At 43.4% G+C, this 10,020-nt stretch overlaps 1 long non-coding RNA gene across 1 annotated transcript; it reads right to left on the bottom strand.

Moving 5' to 3' along the window:
• Positions 1-7,911: 7,911 nt before the first annotated feature.
• On the bottom strand, positions 7,912-9,705 carry LOC139197897 (uncharacterized). Its single transcript, XR_011583276.1, has 3 exons — positions 9,514-9,705; positions 9,294-9,369; positions 7,912-8,555 (listed from the first exon to the last, which is right to left on the bottom strand). It is a non-coding gene; the product is annotated as an uncharacterized lncRNA (long non-coding RNA).
• Between the last annotated feature and the right edge of the window lie 315 nt (positions 9,706-10,020).

Genomic DNA, 10,020 nt, shown 5'->3' on the forward strand with positions numbered 1-10,020 from the left:
GTCTTCTCCACTAGATCGGATGTTTTCATTCTTGTTGAATTGTTTGAGTGTTCATGTATTTTGTTAAGAACATAATGAACTGGTTGAGCTTTTCTGCATGCCCTATGAGCTTCCTTATGTTTTGATCCTTCATGTAGTGATAAAGTTTGTTTCTGTTTGTTGTAGATGTCGGAGTCTGGAAGTCTTAGTGATGAGGGCTCCCCTAGCTCTAGCTCTAGGTTTGAGCCTGCCATGTCAGGGTCTTCATGGCCTTTGTTAGAGTCTGGTATGAAAGAAACGTTGGATGATCCTCACAATTGTCAAACCTTAGCCAATATTGGTTCTTCCTCCATGCTAGTGGGTGAGGGGGTTGTTTGTGACGCCATACCCATATTTCGTTCTGATCCTCACAATTGTCAAACCTTAGCCAATATTGGTTCTTCCTCCATGCTAGTGGGTGAGGGGGTTGTTTGTGACACCATACCCATATTTCACTCTGAGTTCACAGCGGACCATTTAGAAAATAACTTGTTAGATAGCGAAAAGCAGCTTGAGGCCTTAAGGCGATCATGTAGTATCCCCCGTAGTGTAGGAATACGTTTGGTGCGTTGTGAAGAATTGCCTTCTGAGCCGCCCATGGGTCATGTTATGTTCTATACCCAGACATTAGTGACCTTGGGGGTAAATTTACCTTTGCATCCGTGGTTGCAACGGATGCTATCTTTTATTGGTTATGCACCGGGGCAACTCAACGCTGGTTTCTGGGATACCTTGATCGGGTTTTATATTATTTGGATGGAGTGTGGATTAGGTGAGCCTTCCTTCCATCAGTGGCGCTACTGTTATAAGATGCGCCCGGTGAAAGCATGTACTGGTTATGCCGAATGTGCATGTCGGAGTAAGAGAGAGCGTGTTGTCTTTGATAAGAGAAAGGCGTACTACACATGGAAGAAACGTTGGTGCTTTCTTTATAATGATTGGGAGCATGCTAAGGGTGTCACGCCTGAGCGACGTGTTCCTACTCACTTCCAGACTGTAGGTTGTAATGTATCCATTTTCTCATTATTTGCTATTGTTGTGATTTTCTCTTGCTTCTAAGATTTTTCTTCATGCAGTGACACGAGGCACCATCAAACTCTCATGACAGGAGCTAGCTGATGTAGAGAAAATGCTGAGGGTGCCTAAAGAAGATAGACACTTGGGTAAGCTACGACCCTTGTTTCGAAAGTACGGTTTCCAGCCCTTAGTTTCCGAGTGCCAGAGACGAGCGAGTAAGTTGTATCCTTATTTGATCCTTGTTCTTCCCTTTTTTTTTTTTATATATAGATATATAATGTGGTATTCCTTACTTTGATTTTCCTTGTTCAGTGGAGAAGGTGGGTAAGAAAGTGGAGACTAGCACCAAGACAAGGAGAGTGCCCATGTTAGTTCTTCAGAAGACATCATATTTCACAAGGAAGCTCGCAAGCACCGAGTGAGACCAATCATTAAAACTAAGTCTCGAGAAGAAGTCCTCAAGGTTGTTGCCTCGAAGAAAGCTGAAGCTGAGGCCATTGGATGTGCTGCTGCCATAGTTGCCGGGGAAGATAGGCTATTGTTGCCTCCTCTTCCTACTATCAATCCTATCTTTCCTCCAGTTAGGGAGCACATTGGGCAGAAAGGTGATCCTAGTTCTAGCAGCAAGGGTAAAGATAAAGAAGAGGTTGGCAGTGTCCCTTGGAAGGATTTGAAGGTTGCTATGCGGCCAAAGGACTTTAGGTATATCAACAATTGCCTGGCAGGGCGTCGATTCACTTTCGATGAGCTCGGAGAGCCTTTAGCTAAAGATGAATCGGATTGTGACTAGATGTTGAAGCTGTCTTCATATGTGAGTGTTACTTTGTCATTTCCTTGTTTTCTCCTCTTTATTAGCATTATTTTGGTAGTGATAATCGTCTTGTCATGCAGGTCATAGCTGAGTATCACGACAGACTGCGAGAGGCTGAGCGGTGCAAGGTGAAACTGAAAGAGAATAAGCAGCTTGTGAATGATGCCAGGAAGACGAGCAAAGCTTTGGCTGAGGCCATCCAAGTCAGGGATCAACATTTTGAGAGTTTGAAGAGGCAGAATGGTGAGAACTTGAGACTCAAAGTACAGTTGGAGGCGACTAAGAAACAGTTGGAGACAACTATGCTCGAGGTTTCCAAGGTTAAAGGGGAGTTGGATAGTGCCTTGGTTAAGGTTTCTGAGCTGAAGAGTAGTATCCCGACTGAGAAGGAAGCTGCTATGAAAGAGTTTTTGGGTTCCCTGGCCTTTCTCCATGTCCTTAGACCTCGCTGTACCCGGGAAGTTCACTTTGAAAAAAGGAAATGGATTGCTGTCCTTGATCGTTATGATGATGGAAGCGTTCTTCAAAAATACCGTGAAGAAATAGATGAGCATCATCGAAAATGTGAAACCTTCGACCTTGCCGTTTATTCTAGCAGTGCAGATGAGTCTGGTGATGAGGCTAGTGCTGATGAGCAGAGACATCAGGGTGATGATGAGTTTGGAAATGCAGAAAATGGCGGTAGGACTCAGAGTGATATGATTAGGGGTTCAACCTCAGATGAGGATGACTAGAAGTGCTTTCACTTTCTGCATGTACTCTACCTGCACTAGTTTGTTGTTTGTATGGCATGTGCCATGTAATAAGCCTGAGAGTTTTTTTTTTTTTTTTTTGCATGTTTATGAGTGTTTGCATTATCAAGCAAGTGTTTGTATTATCAAGCTTCAAGTGTTTGCATTATCAAGCTTCAAGTGTTTGCCCTATCATTGATGAATGTTTGGCTATGTTTGCATAGATCCTTTGTATAGTCTTGTTGACACATACTTAGATTTGATTTTGTATTGGAAACATTTGCGTTGAAACTTCAACACTTGAGTGTTTCATTGCTCAGAATGTAAAAGAGTTTAGGGCCGAGTTGGCTAAATCACCTCTTTATTGAATTCATACCAAATGGTCTTTGTTACATAGGATGCCGAACGGCTGTAGCTTAACACTTGTACAATGTGAGTCTATTTGTAATAGTACTTCAAGTGGTCAGCATTCCATGGATAGCCAAGGGTCTTGCCGTCGAAGCTTCTGAGCTTGTAGGAGCCAGGGCGGCTGATGTCGACGACCTCGAACGGTCCATCCCAGTTAGGACTGAGTGTTCCTTCACTCGGGACCCTATCACAGATTAATCTTTTCTTCAGTACCCAGTCTCCCACTTTGAAAGAGCGAGGTTTGACCCTTGAGTCGTAGTAGTTGGAAATGCGCTGCTTGTAGGTGACATTCCTCAGGTGAGCCTGATTTCTGTGTTCCTCGACTAGATCCAGGTTGAGGGTGAGTTGTTTGTCGTTCTCACTCTGCATGTAATTCTGGATTCGGTATGTTGCTTGCTCAAGCTCAACCGGGACAACTGCTTCTGTACCAAAAGCAAGTGAGAATGAAGTTTCTCTTGTGGAAGTCCGATATGAAGTGCGGTATGACCAAAGAACTTGGGGTACGAATTCTGGCCAACAACCTTTAGCTTTGTCCAAGCTAGTTTTCAGAGTGCACTTGATTATTTTGTTAACGGCCTCGACTTGTCCATTAGACTGGGGATGGGTTGGAGAGGCAAAACATAAGTTGATGTTGAACTTAGAGCAGAACATCTTGAACTTCTTGTTGTCGAACTGCCGCCCATTTTCCTTGACTGTCGCATTGGGAATGCCGAATCTGCAGAGGATGTTCTTCCATACGAAGTCTTCTATTTTTCCCTCAGTAATGGTTGCCAAGGGTTCTACTTCAGCCCACTTTGTGAAGTAGTCAACTGCAACGATTGCATAGCGGACCTTGCCCTTCCCTGCAGGCATTGGGCCGATTAAATCAAGTCCCCATTGGGCGAAGGGCGAAGGGCTGATCATAGGAGTGAGCGGCTCGGTAGGGGAGTGAGGGATAGTTGCATAGCGTTGACATTTATCACATGAGCGAGATATTCTAATGGCATCTTGGTGGAGTGTTGGCCAATAGTATCCTTGGCGAAAAATCTTGTATGCTAGGGATCGAGACCCAGCATGATCTCCGCAGACTCCTTCATGTATTTCCCGAAGGACAATTTCCGCCTCCGCAGGTGTAAGGCATCTTAGGTATGGCAGGGTAAAACCGCGCTTGTAGAGTTGGTCATTAATGATCAGGTAGCGGGCAGACTTGTATCGAATCTGCTTAGCTTGGACTTTGTCAATTGGGAGGGTGCCATGAGCAAGGAATTTATAAATTGGGGTGATCCAATTATCTCCTTGTTGTAAATTGCACACTTCCGCGACCATGGTGCTTGGTACTGCCAACAATTCGACATGAATTTTTCTCCCAATCTTGTCTTCCACTACCGAGGCGAGGCGAGCCAAAGCGTCTGCATGAATGTTTGCCGCTTGAGGAACTTGGGTGATCTAGTAGTGGAAGTGCTTGAGCAAAAGTCGCATTTGCGCAAGATATGCTGCCATAGAGCTATCCTTAGCATCAAAGTTGTTTGTGACTTGGTTGACCACTAATTGGGAGTCATCATATCAATTCGTTTAACCCCAAGATGCTTGGCCAAACGTAAGCCTGCCAGAAGGGTTTCGTATTCGGCCTTGTTGTTCGATGCCTTGAATTTGAAACGAATAGCGTATTCTATCGCCACTTTGTCAGGGGTAGTGAGGACTAATCCTGCTCCGCAGCCCTGTTGGTTGGATGAGCCATCAACATACAGACTCCATGCTGGGGTTGTTGATTCTATATTCTGAGCTTCCGATGGTAATGAAGCTACTGCTTCAGATGTAGAAGCAATGTCAACAGGATATGTGAAGTCGGCGATGAAATCTGCTACTGCTTGACCTTTTTCGGCTGGTTTTGGTTGGTAGGAGATGTCAAACTCACCCAATGCTATCGCCCATTTGATCATTCGCCCAGACGTGTCAGGACTCTGGAGTATCTGTCGAAGAGGGTGATTAGTAAGCACGATGATGGCGTATGCTTGGAAATAAGGGTGAAGTTTCGAGCAGACATGACCAATGCTAGAGCTAATTTCTCAATGTTGGAGTATCGTGTCTCCGTATCTTGTAGGGCCTTGCTAGTATAGTAGACGGGCCGTTTGACACCACTGTCTTTTCGAATAAAAACAGAACTGACTGCTGAAGCCAAAACTGATAGATAGATAATGAGAGTGTCACCAACTTCTGGTTTGGAGAGCAGAGGGGCTTTACTCATGTACTCTTTGAGGTTCCTGAATGCCTTGGCACATTCCTCTGTCCATGTAATGTACTTCTTATTTCCTTTGAGTGCTTTGACGAAATGAGCACATCTGTCTGTGGCCTTAGAGATGAATTTGGTTAAGGCTGCCACCTTGCCAGTAAGGCTTTGGATGTCTTTTAAAGTTACTGGCTCTTTCATGTCGAGGATTGCTTTGATCTTTTCGGGGTTAGCTTCAATGCCTCGTTGGCTAATCATGAAGCCTAAGAATTTGCCAGAGCCCACGCCGAAGGCATATTTGTTGGGGTTCAACCTCATTCGATACCTCTTTAGAATGGTGAAAGTTTCAGATAGGTTGGTGATGTGTTGGTTAGCATGTTTGCTCTTGACTAACATATCATCAACGTAAACTTCCATGCTCTTCCCAATCTGTTCGGCGAACATTGAATTGACCAGTCTCTGATAAGTTGCTCCTGCATTATTTACGTCGAAAGGCATGACTTTGTAACAATATAGTCCCCGTTCAGTAGTGAAAGTTGTGTGTTCTTGGTCTGAGGGGTTCATGAGGATTTGGTTATATCCTAAATAAGCGTCCATGAAGCTCAAGAGCTCACACCCTGCCGTAGAGTCTATAAGTCTATCAATGAGAGGAAGGGGGAAACTATCCTTCGGGCATCCTTTGTTTAGGTCGGTGTAGTCGACACACATTCTCCATAAGACCTTTTGAAGCAGGAGACTCTCCTTGGTCGGATTTTTCTTAACAAGGACAACATTTGCTACCCATGTTGGGTAATTGACTTCACGGACGAATGCTATGTCCTTGAGTTTTTCAACTTCTGCTTTCATCGCCTCGTATCCTTCAACATCATAAGATCTTCGCCTCTGTTTTACTGGTTTGGTCTTGGGATCAATACTCAAGTGGTGACAGATGATATCAGGAGAGATGCCCGGCATATCTTTATATAACCAAGCCAAGACCTCAGCGTTCTCTTGCAAAAATGAGATCAGTGACAACCGAAGGGGTGGTGACAAAGTGGTGCGAATCTTCACCATGCGATCTGGATGGTCTTTGGAGATAGAGACATTCTCTAACTCTTCAGCGGGTTGTGCTTGCTGGGTGAAGGAGTCATCTCGAGGGTCATCGGGTTGACTGTTGCCATTATGAAGATCCGAGTTGGCTTCATCTCGACTGGTCTTTACTACTTGGTTATGTATAGAGAGGGTCTCCTTGGGGACATGCAGGTGTTGTTGCTTAACTGAAGTGTTGTAACATGATCGAGCACTAAGTTGATCTCCCCTTATGTATCCATTGCCGAAAGGGGTTGGAAACTTCATCAACAACATATGTGTGGATACCATGGCCTTGAGATCATTGATTCATGTGCGCCCAAAGATGACATTGTATGCCGTCGGGCAATTGACCACTAGGAAGTTAGTGGTAATAGTAGCTGTGTAGGGGCATGTACCAATGGTGAGGGGTAAGTGTATACTTCCTAAAGGTTGCACGATATCACCAGAGAAGCTTATTAGAGGAGAAATCGAGCGATCGAGCAAGTGTTCAGCTACATTAAGTGCCTTGAAAGCTTCAGAAAACATGATATTAACTGAAGCACCTGTGTCTATCAGGATTCGTTTCACATTAAAATTTGCTATGTGAGCCTCCACGATCAGCGGGTCGTTGTGAGGGTAAATGATACCTCTTTCTTCCTCAGGGTAGAAACATATTGGATCCCAGTTAGGCTTTTGATACTTGCCTCCCCTAATGTCTTCCACGTGAAACACTTGATGGCCAGGTCTCAAAGTTCGTTCACTATTTTTCATGGCCCTATTGGAAGATTCAGACATGGGTGTGCTGCCGCTTATGGAGTATATCACATTCACCTGGCGTTGGTTACGGTTATCCCTCGGAGGGTGAAGGAGGAACTGATCAATTTTTCCTTCACGTGCCAAAGTTTCAATATGATCACGGAGGATGATGCACTTCTCGCCATCATGGCCGTTATACTCGTGGTAGCAACAAAACACGCCCGTGTTCTTTGTGGACTTGTAATCTGGCTGTCTTGGCTTTGGCTTTGGTATCAGGTGAGCTATACTGGGGTAGATGGTCGCGCATGTAGCGTTCAAAGGTATGTATGTCTCATACCTCGGGGTAGGGCCTGTCTTGATACGTGATTGGCCCACTGAATTGACTGCCTGGGGACGGACGTTATTGTGACGATATCCTGAGTTATCGTGATAGTGCCCTTTATTCTTTTTATTAAAATGAGATTGGTGAGGATGGAAATCTTTCCTTTTTCCTTAGGATTGATATGTCTGTTGACTTGGTGAAGCATTAAATGAGGCAGGGGGTGTGCTGCTACCGTTTGGAAGGTTGAGGTCTTCTCATTCGGTTGGATCTGGCCTCCACTCCCTACTTGCTGATAAGGGGTGACTGTAGAGGGTTTCCCTTGATATGTCCTTGCCTCGGCGGAGGCATGCTTGTAAGCTTGTGCCATCACCTCAGAGTAAGTCTTCCAAGTGTTGGCGTTGATCATGTACTTGAAGAAACAGTCACGTAAGCCTACCGTGAAGGCCTTGAGGGCGGTCTTGTCATCTGCCTCAGTGCAACGAGAATACTCATGGCTGAAGCGGCCAGCATACTTTCGTAATTACTCGTCCGGCTTCTGGCATACTTTCGTAATTAATTCGTATTGGCTTGGAGGTAGATAACCCAGGCCAAATTGACCAACCGCTTCCATCACACGCTTGAAGCTATCATTATCAATAGCATGGAAAGGAATACTGGCTTCATACACCCATCGAGCCACATATTGATCCACTTGATGTGCTCTTTCCTTCCAAATTGCATCATGGATGTTTTGTTGCCGAGTCTTCTTACTTCCCTCATTTGAAGAATCGGGATTGATGGAGGATGCAAACCTATCCATAGGTCCAAGAGTGCGAGGTCTTTTCCTTGACCCAACCACTTCAATGTCTTCTTCTTCTTCTTCTTGAATTTGTTGAAGTCGCACCTCTTCCCTCACTTCCACAAGGTGCTTATCCCTTTGTTTCTTCTTATTTTTTGCTTCTTCTAATGCGGCTCTACATTTAGCTTTATCCTCATCCGAAGACTTTGTGCACGCCGCTACATTTCCCCTTATGTTGGCTACGTGCTATTTTAATCTATGTACTCCACCACTAATGATTTTGTTACACAACTTACATTTCATCTTATCTGAGTTTGTAGGATTTGCCAAGATCCCATATTCCCATCCCACATCTTCCGAGCTACGCTTCAACACATTTTCAGTTTGAGAGGAGGACGACATTGCATTAGATGCTCCAGAAGATGAGGTACCAGTCATCACACAAGAAAGAAACAATCCTAAAGTTCATATAAAATAAACATTACAAACTATAAACGACCGTCCCATCCAATAAAAAAGAGCAACATTACATGTGAAAGGTTGCAAATGTGAAAACCTTAAAATGCAGCAAGTGGTCCATGCATGCATGAATGAAAATATATGGCATGTGAATTGAGCTAGGGTTTTGGAATATATGAATAGTAGTGGTAAAGTGGATTAATTTTAGTGCTCCAACTCCAATTGCATTTTGACTTAGTTAGCTCTGATTCTGGCCTTACATTTTGATTCACATCCAATCTATTTATATAACAAATTATAGATTGCCCTCAACGTGAAACACATTAGTGCATTACACATCATATTTAGCACACTGAACCGAGTATGAATATATAATTATATCGATGCTTTCCTTTCCCAGCAGATTAAATAGATAATACTTCTATGATCTACCTTTACCATAATTCATAAAGTGTAAGAAGGAAAAATTAATTAAAAGAAAGAATTCAAGAAGAACAACTGCAAGAATATGCTTAACCATAATAGACTTTGTTTAATAACTGAAACTAAATATGTATCGGACTTCAAGCATATACACTAGTGCCTAATGACGTTGGAAAAAATTTCAAAAGGTGCACATAATATTAACCCAGATACACAGTGGAGGTGCTCTCCTTGAGGAATCAATGGCTTTTTTTCTGTCAACATGTACATGCTTAAAAGGATGATTAAAGGAAAGAATTCAAAAAGAAACATACCTGAATAATTAGCAGAGATGATCGGGGTGTGGATTGGAGAATTGTAGCCCTACCAGTTTAATACCCAAATTTAACCCTAAGATCAAATTAGGAAAGATAATTTGGTATGTTAGACCATAGCCCAAGATCGAATACCTAACTCTCAAATTTCTTTACCCATGAGTTCATGACACTACAAGATAGGAGAAGAAGAGAAAAGGGAAGAAGATGGAAAAATTACCTATTCTTGCCTGAGGTAAAATTGGCAAAGCTATTGGAAGCATAATCGCGATTCGCAAGCACGTGGTCCTGGAGGCTGGAAGGAAGCACAATCGCTCGCAAGCACCGTGCACTGCAATTGAAGAGTTTGAGAAATGGGTAGAGACAGAGAGACGATGACGGCTTGGTTTTTGGCTTTTGCTTTTGTTTGTGGTAAGAAGAGAAAGTGCAGGGCACTGGTTAGAATTAGGCTTAATCTAAGTTTTTTTTTTTTTTTTTTTTTTTAATTTCAAAAAAAAAAAAAAAAAAACGCCTAGCCGCCTAGCCCGCCTAGGGCCGCCTAGAGCCACCTCGATTTTTCCAGCCGTTTTGCACGAAATCGCCAAGGTTCCAACCCGCCTAGGCCGTTTTTTCGAACACTGATTTTATAACTTATATATATGTCATGGCATAAGTTTCTTAGTTTTATTTAAAAGCATTTATAGAATTATCAATCATGAAACATAAACGATTGGCTCATGTGACCAAT

Source organism: Malus domestica, chromosome 07 (genome assembly GCF_042453785.1).
Source record: "Malus domestica chromosome 07, GDT2T_hap1".
NCBI classification, from domain to species: Eukaryota; Viridiplantae; Streptophyta; class Magnoliopsida; order Rosales; family Rosaceae; genus Malus; species Malus domestica.